This window comes from Micromys minutus (genome assembly GCF_963924665.1).
Source record: "Micromys minutus genome assembly, chromosome: 8".
Classification (NCBI taxonomy): domain Eukaryota; kingdom Metazoa; phylum Chordata; class Mammalia; order Rodentia; family Muridae; genus Micromys; species Micromys minutus.
The window spans coordinates 6,844,176-6,859,115 of NC_137977.1; positions in this window are offsets into that span (position 1 = coordinate 6,844,176).

Consider the following 14,940-nt stretch of genomic DNA (forward strand, 5'->3'; position numbering starts at 1 on the left):
TTTGTTTATTTTTTATATTCTTCTGTGCCCTCTAGTTAGTCTGGCTAAGAGTTTATCAATCTTGTTGATTTTTCTCGTTTTGTTAATTCTTTGTACACTTCTTTTGGTTTCTACTTGGTTAATTTCAGCTCTGGGTTTGATTCTTTCCTGCTGTAACTCCTCTTGTGTGTATCTACTTCTTTTTTGCTCTAGAGCTTTAAGGTGTGCTCTCAAGCTACTAATGTATACTTACTCCAGTTTCATTTTGAAGGTACTCTGAACAATGCATTTTCTTCTTAATTCTGATTTCATTGTATCTCATAAGTTTTGGTGTGTTGTGCATTCATTAATCATTAAATTATGAAATTATAAATTAGAAAAAATCCTCAATTTTGTTATTCCTTTTTAATCAATTTATTGAGTAGAACAATGTTCATCTTTGTTGTAAGAAGATCATTTTATTGCTTTTCCTAAGGTGTAGATTCCCTGTTTGTGGTGAAGCTTTCTATCTATTATCTTTAGTAGGTCTGGGTTTATGGAGAGATCTTGTGTAAATTTGCTTTTGTCCTGGAATATCTTTATTTCTACATCTATGGTAATTGAGAGTTTTACTCAGTATAGTAACCTGGGCTGGCATTTGTGTTCTCTTAATGTCTCTATGACATCTGTGCAGAATCACCTAGCTTCATAATCTCTATTGAGAAGTCTAATGTTATTCTGATTGGTCTGCCTTTATATGTTACATGACTTTATTCCTTACTACTTTTAATATACTTTCTTTGTTTTGAACATTTGGTGTTTTGACTCTTATGTGTTAAGGGCAATTTCTTTTTCAGTCCAATCTATTTGGCCTACTGTAGCCTTCTTATATGTTCATGGTCATCTCTTTCTTTAGGTTAGGGACATTTTCTTCTATGATATTGTTGAAGAAATTTTGTGGACCCTTCAGTTGGGAGACTTCACTCTCTTCTGAACCCATTTTCCATATGTTTATTCTTCTCATAGTGTCATGGATATTCTGGATATTTTTGGTTAGAAGCTTTTTGGTTTTTGCATTTTCTCTGATTGATGTGTCAATACTTTCTTTGGTATCTTCTGCCCCTAAGATTTTCTCTTCCATTTCTTGTATACTGTTTTTGATGCTTGCATCTATAACTCCCTATGTTTTTCCTAGGTTTTCCAACTGCAGGATTGTCTCATTTTGTGATTTCTTCATTGTTTCTATTTCTGCTTTTAGTTTCTTTACCTGTTCGTTGTTTCCTTTAGGTCTTTAAGTGATTTTTGCATTTCTTCAAGGTCTTCTGCTTGTTTACATGTATTTTTTTAATTCTCTTGTAATTCTTATTGATACACTTCTTGAAGACCTCCATCATCATCATGAAGTATGATTTTATGTCCAGTTCTTGTTTCTTTGGTGTGTTGAGATATCCACTACTTGCTGTGGTGGAAGAACTGGGTTCTGATGTTTCAATTATTTAGGCTCTTGTGCTTGCCTCTTGCCATCTTATTATCTCTGAAGCTATGTGATCTTGTTGTATCTGACTGGAGCTTGTCTGTCCTGTGGACCCGTGGGCTCAGGAGACAGAACATTCCTGGATGTTCAGCTCTTTGTGGGTAGGCTTTGAATTCTGATGGCTGTGGTCTGGTTCTGTATCTGGGCACAGATGAGTGCCAGAAGAGTTCCCAGTTAGTACAGTGTTACCTGCACCTTGAGAGTTCCAAGGGGTCTCTCCTGCGATAGTCAGTGGGGGAAAAAGAGGAGACTCACAGTGAGAGAATTCTCCAGAGTCTCCTCTAAGAGCTCACCAGTCTGGGGGTAAGCTATGTATCCGGATGGCAGTGACACAACTTTCAGCAACAAGTTTTATATCGTTAGTGAAAATGAAGTAGTAATACATCAAGAATTTAATTATTATTACTGGGTACAGAAAAGTGCAACAAAATAAATTAAAACAAAGATTTAGGTAAAAACTATTGCAGAACTCCAATTAAATAAGCATTTATTTACAATGTCCATGTAGTTTATTTATTAATTCACTTTTTAAAATTTTATTAGATACTCTCTGTATTTAACATTTCAAATGTTATAACCTTCTCCCACACTCTCCTCTCTCCTCCCCTCAATTTGATTCCATGACTCAACTCGACCAATCACCCTTTCCACCTCAGTGCCTTGGCTGATGATAATGTTGTTCTTTCCATGAGAGTTCAAATCTTTCTGTAGGAAAGGACTGATGTTTAGCTGCAAGCATCATCATTTGTATCTGTATGACTCTGAAAGAGGATCTATGGAGACATCTAAGTCTGGTTCCTGCCAGTAAACACCTTTTGGCATAAGCAATATTGCTTGTGTTTGGTGGCTGCATATGCAGTAGTTCTCCAGGTGACTCAGAATGCCTGGTCCTCTATTTGGCCTTGTATTTTCTCCCCTGTTTTTTTCTCCTTTCTAAGAAGGTCTGAGGAATTTCATTCTGGTCTTCCTTTTTTTTGACCTTCATAAGTTCTGTGGATGGTTTCTTGGGTATTCTGAGCATTTATTTGGGGGGGGGTGTGCTATTATCTGCTCTTAAGTGAATACATACCATGAGTTTTCTTTTGTAACTGGGTTACTTCACTCAGGATGATACCTTCAAGTTCCATCCATTTACCAAGTAATTTCATGAACTCATTGTTTTTAATAGCAGAGTAGTACTCCATTGTGTATATGTACTACAATTTCTGAATTTATTCCTTTGTTGAGGGACATCTGGGTTCTTTCCACCTTCTGGCTATTATAAATAAGACTTCTATGAATATTGTTGAGCATCTGTCCTTGTTAGATATTGGAGGTACTTTATGTATATTCCCAGGAATGGTCTAGCTGGGTCCTCAGGTAGCACTATGTCTAATTTTCTGAGGAAACACCAGACTGATTTCTAGAGTAGTTTCATCAGTTTACAATCTCAGCCACAGTGGAGAAGTCTTCCTCTTTCTTCATGTCCTTGCTAGCATCTGCTGTCACCTGAATTTTTTATCTTATCCATTCTGACTGGTGTGAGGTGGAATCTCAGGGTTCTTGTGATTTGTATTTCCCTGGTGACTTGAAATGTTGAGAATTTTTTTAGATGCTCCTCAGTCATTTGATATTCCTCCGTGGAAAAGTCTGTGTAGCTCTGTACCCTATTTTTAATAGGATTTTTTTATTTTCTAGGGTATAGATTCTTGAGTTCCTTGTATATATTGGATACTAGCCCTCTATCAGATGTAGGATTTGTTAAGATATTTTACCAATCTGTTGGTTGCTGTTTTGTCCTTTGGTCAGTGTCCTTGGCCTTACAGAAGCTTTGCCATTTCATGGAGTCCCATTTGTTGATTCTTGATCTTAGAGTACACGCCATTGGTGTTCTGTTCAGGAACTTTTCCCCTGTGCCTCTTTGTTCTAAGCTCTTCCCCACTTTTTGTTCGGTTAGTTTCAGTGTACCTGGTTTTATGTGGAAGTCTTTGATCCACTTAGACTTAAGCATTGTATAAGGAGTTAAGAAGGGATCAATTTGCATTCTTCTACATGCTGACTGCCAATTGAACCAGCACCATTTGTTAAACAGGCTGTCCCTTTTTCATTGAATGCTTTTAGCTCTTTTGTCAAAGATCAAGTGACCATAGGTATGTGGGTTCATTTCTGGGTTTTTGATTCTATTCCATTGATCTACCTACCTGTCTCTGTACCAACATCAGGCAATTATTATCACAATTGATTTGTAATACAGCTTGAGGTCAGAGACGGTGATTTCCCAGAAGTTTTTTTTTTCTTTTTCTATTTTGTGTTTTTTATTATTTCAAATGAATTTTCAAATTGCTCTTTCTAACTCTATAAAGATTTGAGTTGGAGTTTTGATGGGGATAGCATTAAATTTGTAGATTGCCTTAGGCAAGGTGGTCATTTTTACAATGTTGACCCTTCCAATCTAAGAATATGGGAGATATTTCCATCTTCTGAGATCTTCTTCAATTTTTTTTTCCCAGAGGCTTGAAGTTCTTGTTGTACAGATCTTTCACATGCTTCATTAGAGTCGCACCAATGTGTTTTATATTCTTTGTATCTATTGTGAAGAGTGTTCTTTCTTTAATTTCTTTCTCAGCCTGTTTTTCCTTTGAGTAGAGAAAAGCTACTGCTTTGCTTAAATTAATTTTATATTTCTAGACTGATAAGAATTATGTTTTGTAAAATAAAAAGTGGTTTTGAACCTCAAAAAAAAACTACTTTGCTGAAAGTGTTCATCAGCTGTAAAAGTTCCCTAGTGCAAATTTTAGGGTCACTTAGGTATAATATCATATCATCCACAAATAGTAATATTTTGAATTCTTTCTTTCCAATTTGTATCCCTTTGACATCTTTTGGTTTTCTTATTGCTCTGGCTACTATTTCAAGTACTATATTGAATTTGTAAGGAGAGAGTAGACAGTTTTGTCTGGTCCCTGATTTTAGTGGGATAGCTTCAAGTTTCTCACCATTGACTTTGATGCTGGCTACTTGTTTGTTTTATATTGCTCTTACTATGATTAAGTATGTGCATTGATTACCAGACATTTTCAAGACTTTTAACATGAGTGGGTGTTGAATTTAGTCAAATGCTTTCTCAGCATCTAGAGAGATAATCATGTTTTTTCTTTTCCTTTGAGTTTGTTTATGTAGTGGATGACATGATGGATTTCCATATACTGAATTATCCTTACATCTCTGGGATGAAACTCACCAGATCATGGTTAATAATTGCATTGATGTATTCTTGGATTCGGTTTGCAAGAATTTTGTTGAGTATTTTTTGTATCAATGTTCATGAGAGAAATTGGTCTGAAGTTCTCTTTTTTTGTAGTTTCTTTGTGTGCTTTACAATGAGCATAATTGTGGCTTCGAAGAACAAGTTGGGTAGTGTTCTTTCTGTTTCTATTTTGTGGAAGGGTTTGGAGTGTATTGGTATTAAGTCATCTATTAAGTTCTGATAAAATTATTCACTAAACCCATCAGGTCCTGCGCTTTTTTTCATTGAGAGCTTTTTGATGACTGCTTAATAGGGGTTTTGTTGCTTTTTAATCTGATGCTGATTTAACTTCGGTACCTGGTGTATGTCTAAAAGTTATCCATCCCTTCTAGATTTTTTAAGTTTTGTTGAGTATAGGTTTTTGTAATAGAATCTGATGATTTCTTAAATTTCCTTAGTTTCTGTTGTTATGTCTCCCTTTTCATTTCTGATTTTGTCAATTTGAATATTCTCTCTTTGCCCTCTGGTTAGTTTGGCTAACGGTTTATCAATCTTATTGATTTTCTCAAAGAACTAAATCTTGGTTTTATTGATTCTTTGTATAGTTCTTTTTGCCCCTATTTGGTTGATTTCAGATCTGAGTTTTATTATTTTCTACCATATTCTTCTCTTGAGTGTACCTGCTTCTTTATGTTCTAGAGCTTTCATTTGTGCTGTGAAGTTGTTAGTCTATGCCTTTTCAATTTTTTTTAAGAGGTGCTCAGTGCTATGAGTTTTCCTCTTAACACTGCTTTCATTATATCCCATAAGTTTGGGTATGTTGTCTCTTCATTTTCATTAAATTCTAAGAAGTCTTTGATTTCTTTCTTTATTTCTTTCTTTACCAAGCTGTTATTGAGTAGATGATTGTTTAGCTTCCATGTGTATGTGGGCTTGTTGTTGCTGTTATTGTGGCTGTTATTGAAGACCACCCTTAATCCATGGTGATCTGATAGAATGCATTCAATTATTTTGATTTTCTTGTATCTGTTGAGGCGTGTTTGGTGAACAACTACTGTATGGTCAATTTTGGAGAAGGTGTCATGAGGTGCTGAGAAGAAGGTATATTATTTTATTTTAAGATGAAATATTCTATAGATGTCTGATAAATTCCTTTAGTTCATAACTTCTATTAGTTTCACTGTGTCTCAGTTCAGTTTCTGCATTCATGATTTGTCCATTGATGAGAGTGAGGTGTTGAAGTCTCCCACTATTATTGTTTGTTGTGTAATATATGCTCTGAGCTTTAATAGAGTTTCTTTTATGAATGTGGATGCTCTTGTATTTGGAACTTAGATGTTCAGTATTGTGAGTTTCTCTTGATAGTTTTTTCCTTTAATGAGTAAAAAGTGTCCTTCTTTGTCTTTTTTGAAGACTTCTGTTTGAAAATCATTTTTATTCCATATCAGAATGGGTATTTCAGCTTGTTTTTGAGGACCATTTGTTTGGAAAGTTTTTTTGCAACCTTTTACTCTGAGGTAGTGCCTGTCTTTATTTCTGAGATGGGTTTCCTTTATGCAGCAAAATGCTGGATCCTGTTTGTGTATCTAGTCTGATGGTCTATGTCTTTTTATTGAAGAATTAATTCTACTGATGATATTAAGGAATAATAATTGTTATTTGCTGCTATTTTGTAGTTACAGGTAGATTTATGTTTGTGTTCTTTTCTTCTTTGGTGTTTGTTGCAAGGGGATTAGTTTCTTGATTTTCCTAGGGTGAAGTTTCTCTCTTTGTGGTGGTGTTTTTCATCTATTATCCTTTGTAGTGTTGGATTTGTGGACGGATACTGTGTAATTTTTTTTTTTTTTTTGTCCTGCAACATCTTGGTTTATTGGCCTATGGTGATTGAGAGTTTTGCTGGATATAGTAACCAGCTTGTTAGTTGGGCTGGAGCTTGTTTTCAATTAGGGTCTATATTATACCAGTCCAGGATCTTCTAGCTTTCCTAGTTCCTATTGAAAATCTGGTATAATTCTGATTGGTCTGCCTTTATATGTTACCTGTCTGTTTTCTCTTACAGCTTTGTTTTGAGCATTTGTTGTTTTGACTATTATGTGTCAGGAAGAATTTCTTTCTGGTCTATTCTATTTGGGGTTCTGTAAGCTTTTTGTATGTTCATGGTCATCTCTTTTTTTTATGTTAGGGAATTTTCTTCTATAATTTTGTTGAAGATATTTACTGTGCCTTTCAGTTGATATTCTTCAACCTCTTCTACACCTATTATCCTTAGGTTTGGTCTTCTCATTGTGTCCTGGTCCTGTGGGCAGGTGGGCCACTAGTCCTGATGAAAAAAATTCATTTTTTAAGAATGTGTTTAAAATTAACAAATTTATACCAAAAGACTTAGCTGTTACCGTTATAGATGAATGAGTCTAAGATAATGTACAGCAATACAGAATTTGTTTATTTGTTCATGCCACATTTTTAAGTATATTATATATTAGAAAAAGAAAGAATGAGTTAATTATGATAAAAATTATGTAAATATTGACTCTTAAATTTGATTAAGAAATTTTATGACATTCAGTTTTGCGATACATATTAAGGTTTTTTTCCTGTAAATCTCTGTAAGTAAGGTGAGAATAAAACTAAGAGATGTGTTGCTTTTAATTTTTTATTACCTAAAAATTTGAATTTGAAATTACTATATCTTTTTAATTTTCTGCTTCTTATGCTAAAAACAATATATTAGTTCAAGATTTTTTTTTCAGTTTTTATAATATCCTTTATTTCCTTTTATAAATCTAATTCCTTGAAAGTACTCAATTAATCTGCATATGCCTCCTAAATCTCTGGTGCCAGTTTTTTTTATTTTTTTATTTTTTAAACGTCTTTATTTTGCAAAATAAAGATAAATGTACAGCTTTTAAACATTTTTTGATTAAAATTATACATTTTTGTCAGTACTGTTTTTTCAGACATTAAAATAAATTTTACATAAAACCATGTGAATATGTTTTTTAGTCAGTACTTGATTTTTTTCAAGGGCTTGACAGTATGCATTGAAAACCTACTAGTTGCAATAAGCGTAAGATTTTTTTTTTTTGATACCAAATACAACACACTGTTTTAAGTTTGCATCTAATTTAATCTTTACTTAAATTATATTATGAAAATTTAAAATGTTTTTCTAAGATCAAGCTATTGATTGCTATAATAAAATGCCAAAGTATAAACATAAATATAGTCTTTATTTGTTAAATATAAATGACTTGTTGAATATATTCTAAAAATTCTTCAGGGCTTAGGAGAAGGCTAAAGAGTGTTTGCTTTGCCAGCATGAAATTTACAAATTAGTGGATGGAGTAGAAATTATATACATAGTGATATATATATCATGTTGAAGACAGTTAAAAAACAAACAAAAAAAAAACAAACAAAAAAACCAAAAAAAAAACCCCCAAAACTACATATACTACCACATATGTGTATCCTATAGCTGAATCTTCAGATTCGTTTGTTTAGCATGTAGTAGCTGTAGACACCAGATTATACAAAGTGGCCAGTGAAGAAAGTGATGCCATAAAGCACAAGGTGGCAGAGCATAAGTAACAGAAAAACAGGAGAAAGTTAAACTGGAACTAAAGAGGTTTATGCATAGAACAAGACGGGAAGAGAGGAATGGTGAACAGAATTGGATTTAATGAAGCAAAATATAAAGAGAGTATGTATAGGTCAAGGTTCACTAAAGTCACAGAATTTAAGGACTGTATACATTAAGGTAATTTTTTGGAATGACTTAGAGTCTGTACTCCAACTAATACAACAATAGGCAAGAATGAATAAGAAGTTCAAGAATCTAGCATTTTCTCAATCCTAGAAGGCTTGGTTTTCCAGCTGGTTTTCTTTTAAATTAGACTTCTGAAGAAGTAGGATCCAAGAGATGAGCTGGCAAGTAAGTACAAGAATGTGAGGAAAAAGCCTTTCTTCTTATCTGAGCCTAGGAGGAGACCTCCAAACCCACCCTAGAATGACACAATCCTTTCTTTCTTCTTTTTTTGACAACTTTATTTTACAAAACAAAGATAAATGTACAGATCTTAAGCATTTTTTTGCATGAAATTATACAATATATTTTTGTCAGTACCTTTTTTCAGATTTTAAAATAATTTTTACATAAAACTGTATGAATATATTTTTTAGTCAGTACTTGATATTTTTAAAGGTTTGATAGTATGTATTGAAAACTTAAGAGTTACAATGAGCATAAAGTACATGTAAAACAAAATGTAACATGGAAATTGTCAAAGTTTTCTAGTTGTATAAAGATTTTTTTGTTTTGTTTTATTTTGTTTTCTTTATTTCTTGGACTTCAAACAGTCTGGGAGTTGTTTCTGGGGCAGTGCGAGCCTCTGGGGTTAGCATCCCAATATCAGTGACTGTATATTATCTCTGTTCTTTTGTGACTGGGTTATCTCACTCAGAATGATATTCTCTAGATGCAGCCATTTTCTAAATATTTTGGTTAAGTCATTGTTTCTGGTGGCTGAGTAATATTCCATTGTGTATATGTACCACAATTTTTGTATCCATTCATCTTTGAAGGACATCTGGGTCCTTTCCAGCCTCTGGCTATTATAAATAGAGCTGCTATGATCATTGTGGTGCATATATCTTTGTTGTGTACTAAGATGTCTCTAGGGTATATGCCCAGAAGTGGAATAGCTGGATTTTCAGGTAGTATTATGTCCAATTTTCTGAGGTATTGCCAGACTGATTTCCAGAGTCATTGTATTAGTTTGCAACCCCACCAACAGTGGAGAAATGTTCCTCTTTTTCCGCAGCCTCGCCAGCATCTGATGTCATCTAAGTTTTGGATCTTGGACAATCTGACTGGTGTGAGGTGGAATCTCAGGGTTGTTTTGATTTGCATTTCCCTGATGGCTAAGGATGCCGAGCACTTCCTCAGATGTTTCTCGGCCATTCGGTGTTCCTCAACTGAAAACGTTTTGTTTAGCTCTGTACTCCATTTTTTAATAGGGTTATTTGATTCTCTGGTGTCTAGCCTTTTGAGTTATTTGTATACCTTAGATATTAGGCCTCTATCTGATGTGGACTTGGTAAAAATCATTTCCCATTCTGTTGGCTGCCATTTTGTTTTCTTTACAATGTCCTTAGCCTTACGAAAACTTTGCAATCTCATTAAGTCCCATTTGTTAATCTTTGACCTTAGAGCTTGAGCCATTGGTGTTTTGTTCAGAAAATTTTCTCCTGTGCCTATATGTTCTAAAGGTTTCCCTACACTCTCATTTAATAGTTTCAGTGTATCTGGTTTAATGTGGAGATCTTTGATCCACTTACACTTGAGCTTTGTACAAGGAGATAAGAAAGGGTCTATTTTCATTCTTTCACATGTTGAGTGCCAGTTCGACCAGCACCATTTGTTGAATAGGCTGTCCTTTTTCCAATGAATGTTTATGGCTCCTTTGTCAAAAATCAGGTGACCTTATATGTGAGGGCTCATTTCTGGATCTTCTATTCTATTCCATTGATCCACATGCCTATTTCTGTACCAGTACCATGCAGTTTTCAGCACAATTGCCTTGTAGTATAGCTTGAGGTCAGGGATAGTGATTCCCGCAGATGTTTTTTTGTTTTTGAGGATGGATTTCGCTATTCTAGGTTTTTTTTTTTTTTTTTTTTTTTTTTTTTTTTTTTTTTTTTTTTGTTGTTGTTGTTCAATATGAAATTGCACATTGATCTTTCCAATTCCATGAAGAACTGTCTTGGAATTTTGATGGGGATAGTGTTGAATCTGTAGATTGCTTTTGGTAGGATTGCCATTTTTAAAATGTTGATCTTTCCAATCCATAGCATGGGAGATCTTTCCATTTTTTGAGATCCTCCTCAATTTCCTTCTTTAGAGGTTTGAAGTTCTTGTCATACAGGTCCTTCACTTGCTTAGTTAGAATCACACCAAGGTATTTCATAGTTTTTGTGACTATTGTGAAGGGTACATTTTTCCTAAGTTCTTTCTCCACATGTTTGTTCTTTGAGTATAGGAAGGATACTGATTTGTTTGAGTTGATTTTGTATCCAGCCACTTTACTGAACTTGTTAATCAGCTGTAAAAGTTCTCTTGTAGAATTTTTGGGGTCACTTAAGTACACTATCATTTCATCAGCAAAGTGTGATTTTTTTTTTATCTCTTCCTTTCCGATTTGTATCCCCTTGATCTCCTTTTGCTCTCTTATTGCTACAGCCATGATTTCCAGTACTATGTTGAATAGGTAGGGTGACAGTGGGCAGCTTTGTCGAGTCCCTGATTTTAGTGGGATTGCTTCAAGTTTTCCACCATTAAGTTTGATGTTGGCTGTTCGTTTGCTGTTTATTGCTTTTATTATGTTTAAGTATGGGCCTTGGATTCCTGTTCTTTCCAGGACTTTTAACATGAAGGAGTTTTGAATTTTGTCAAATGCTTTCTCAGCATCTAGTGGGATGACCATGTGATTTTGGTCTTTGAGTTTTTTTATATGGTGTATTACGTTGATGGATTTCCATGTATTAAACCATCCCTGCATCCCAGGGATAAAGCCTACTTGGTCATGATGAATGATCATTTTGATGTCTTCTTGGATTCGGTTTGCAAAGATTTTGTTGAGTATTTTTGCGTGAATGATCATAAGTGAGATTGGTCTGAATTTCTCTTTCCTTGTATGGTCTTTGTGTGGTTTAGGTACGAGTGTTATTGTAGCCTCAAAAAATGAGTTAGGTTGTATTCCATCTGATTCTCTCTTTTGGAATAGTTTGAAGAATATTGGTGTTATATCCCCAATAAATATCTGATAAAATTCTGCACTGAACCCGTCTAGACCTGGGCTTATTTTAGTTGGGAGACTTTTGATGATTTCTTCTATTTCTTTAGCTGTTATAGGGTTATTTAGATGGTTTACTTGGTTCTGGTTTAACTTTAGGATCTTGTATCTGTCTAGGAATTAATCCATTTCCACCAGATTTTCCAATTTTGTGGAGTATAAGTTTTTGTAGTAGGATCTGATGGTTTCTTAAATTTCCTCAGTTTTAGTTGTTATGTCTCCACATTCCTTTCTGATTTGTTAATTTGTATACTCTCTCTTTGCCCTCTAGTTAGTCTGGCTAGGGATTTATCAATCTTGTTGATTTTCTCAAAGAACCAACTCTTGGTTTTGTTGATTTTTTCAATTGTTCTTTTTGTTTCTATCTGGTCTATTTCTGCCCTAATTTTGATTATTTCTTGACATCTACTCTTCGTGGGTATATCTGCTTCCTTTTTTTCTAGGGCTTTTAGCTGTGCTGTCAGGTTGCTGATGTAAGCTCTCTCTCCAGTTTCTTTTTGAAAGCATTTAGGGCTATGAGTTTTCCTCTCAGTACTGCTTTCATTGCATCTCATAGGTTTGGGTATGTTGTCTTCTCATTTCTTTGAATTCAAGAAAGTCCTTGATTTTTTTCTGTATTTCTTCTTTGGCCCTGCTATCGTTTAACAGAGCGTTGTTTAGTTTCCATATGTATGTAGGCTTTTTGTTGTCTTTGTTGTTGTTAAAGTCCAGCCGTAGACTATGGTGATCTGAGAGGATGGATGGGAGCATTTCAGTCTTCTTCTATTGATTGAGGCTTGTTCTGTGTCCAATAATGTGGTCAATTTTCGAGAAGGTGCCATGGGGTGCTGAGAAGAAAATGTATTCTTTTACTTTAGGATGATATGTTCTGTATATATATATATATATTAATTCTAGTTGGTTCAAAGTCTCTGCTAGTTTTGCAGTGTCCTTGTTCAGTTTCTCTCTCCATGATCTGTCCATTGGTGAGAGTGTGGTATTACAGTCTCCCACTATTATTGAGTGGGATGAAATGTATTTTTTGAGCTTTAGTAAGGTTTTTTTTTATGAATGTGGGTGCTTTTTCATTTGGAGCATATATGTTAAGAATTGAGAGTTCCTCCTGACACATTTCCCCAGTAATGAGTAAAAAGTGTCCTTCCTTATCTTTTCTGATAACTTTTGGTTGGAAATTTACTTTATTCGATATTAGAATGGCCACTCCAGCTTGCTTCTTGGGACTGTTTGCTTGGAAGTTTTCTCCTACCCTTTTACTCTGAGATAGTGTCTGTCTTTGTCTCTGAGATGTGTTTCATGTATGCAGCAAAAGGCTGGATTTTGTTTATCTATCCAGTCTGATAGCCTATGTCTCTTTATTGGGGAGTTGAGTCCATTTATGTTAATAGATATCAAGGAATAGTTGTTTCTGTTTTCTGCCATTATTGCCTTTGTGGGTTGAGTTGTGTCTGTGTCTTTTTCTTCTTTTAGTTTTGTTGTTTAGGAGTTTTCTTATTTTTCCTAGGCTGTATTTTCCCTCAATGTATTGGGTTTTTCACCTCTAATTCTTTGTAGTGCTGGGTTTGTGGTCAGATATTTTGTAAATTTTGATTTTTTTTGAAATATCTTCATCTCTCCATCTATGGTGATTGATTGTTTTGCTGGGTATAGCACCTTGGGCTGGCACTTGTGCTCTCTTAGGGTGTGCATGATGTCTGTCCAGGCTCTTTTAGCCTTCATAGTCTCTGTTGAGAAATTGGGTGTGATTCTGATTGGCCTGTCTTTATATGTTACCTGACCTTTCTTCCTTACTGCTTTTAGTATTCTTTCTTTGCTTTGTGCACTTGGTTTTTTGACTATTATGTGTTGGGAGGTATTTCTTTTCTGGTCCAACCTATTTGGAGTTCTGAAGTCTTCTTTTATGCTCGTGGTCATCTCATTCTTGAGGGTAGTGAGGTTTTCTTCTACGATTTTGTTGAAGATATTTACTGTGCCTCTTATTTAATACTCTTCTCCCTCTTCTATTCCTATTATCCTTAGGTTAGGTCTTCTTATTGTGTCCTAGATCTCCTAAACATTTTGGCTTAGCAGCTTTTTGTTATTTGCATCGTCTCTGGCTGTTTTTCTTATGTTTGCAATGTTGTCTTCTGACTTCGAGATTCTCTCTTCCATCTCTTGTAGTCTATTGGATATGCTTGCTTCTGTGACTCCTGGTTTCTTTTTTAGGTGTTCTACCTCTAGGGTTATCTCTTTTAGTGTTTTCTTTATTGTCTCAATTTCCGTTTTAAATTCCCTCATCTCTTTGGCTCTGTTTTCCTCTAGGTCTTTGAGTTCTTTCAGTGTTTTTCTTGTTTCCTCTTTGAAAACATCTGAATCTTTTTGCTTTTCCTCCTGTTCTTGTTTAAGTATCTCTATCTCCATCTTGAGGTATGACTTCAGGTCTGTGTCTTCTTTTTCTGGAGTGTTTGGCATTCCAATGTTTGCAGTTATGGGAGAGCTGGGTTCTGGTGTTGCTAGATTTTCTTGGTTTCCTTGGGATATACTCTTTTGCTTTCCTCTTGCCATTTTGTTGTCAGTGATATGTTCTTGCCTTTCCCTTGTATCAGGTCTGTGTCCCTGGATTGCCACTGGTCCAGGTGTCAGATTCGCCAAGCCCTGTTCTGCGCCCTGAGGTCGCCGCAGGGTGTAAACAGAAGTTCCAAAGTTGTGATTCTGGTCCCTGGATGGAGCAAGGCTGGGGGGTGCGCTTACTGTGCACACTCCGCAGAGATCTCTCTGCTTTCTGGCTGTCCAGATCTCCTACTCACCAGTATTTAAAGCTTTAGGAGCTGTTGATCCGAGTGTCAGATGGTCCTCGCCCTGTTCTGTGCCCTGAAGTGGTCACCAGGTGGAAATAGAAGTTCCAAAGTTCTGTTCCTGGTCCCTGGATCAGGCAAGCCTGGGGGTGTGCTTACTGTGTGCACTCTGCCGACACAATTCTTTCAACATGGTCATACTTCTCAACAGCATCACTGCCTATGGACCAAACATTTTGAACTCACCACATTCTACTCCCTGGCCACCTAGAGTTCTTCAAATACATGTGTTTATGGGAGCCATACCTATACATGCACAATGCAACATAGATATCATCCAACCTCAAAAATCTCCAAAGTCTACCACAGTCTCAGAAATGATAAAATTTTAAAGCCTCTTATGAGATTCATGCAATCTCTTAATAGTATTGGCCTATGAAATTAAAGAGCAAATAGCATATTTCCAACACATCTTGCTCCAAGAGATATAGTCCCATTCCAAGCAATCATAGCAAAAAAATACTGGACAAAATCAAGGTAAGAAACCAGCAGTTATACTCCAAACTCCTGTCTTCATGTCCAATGTCAAATTATTCT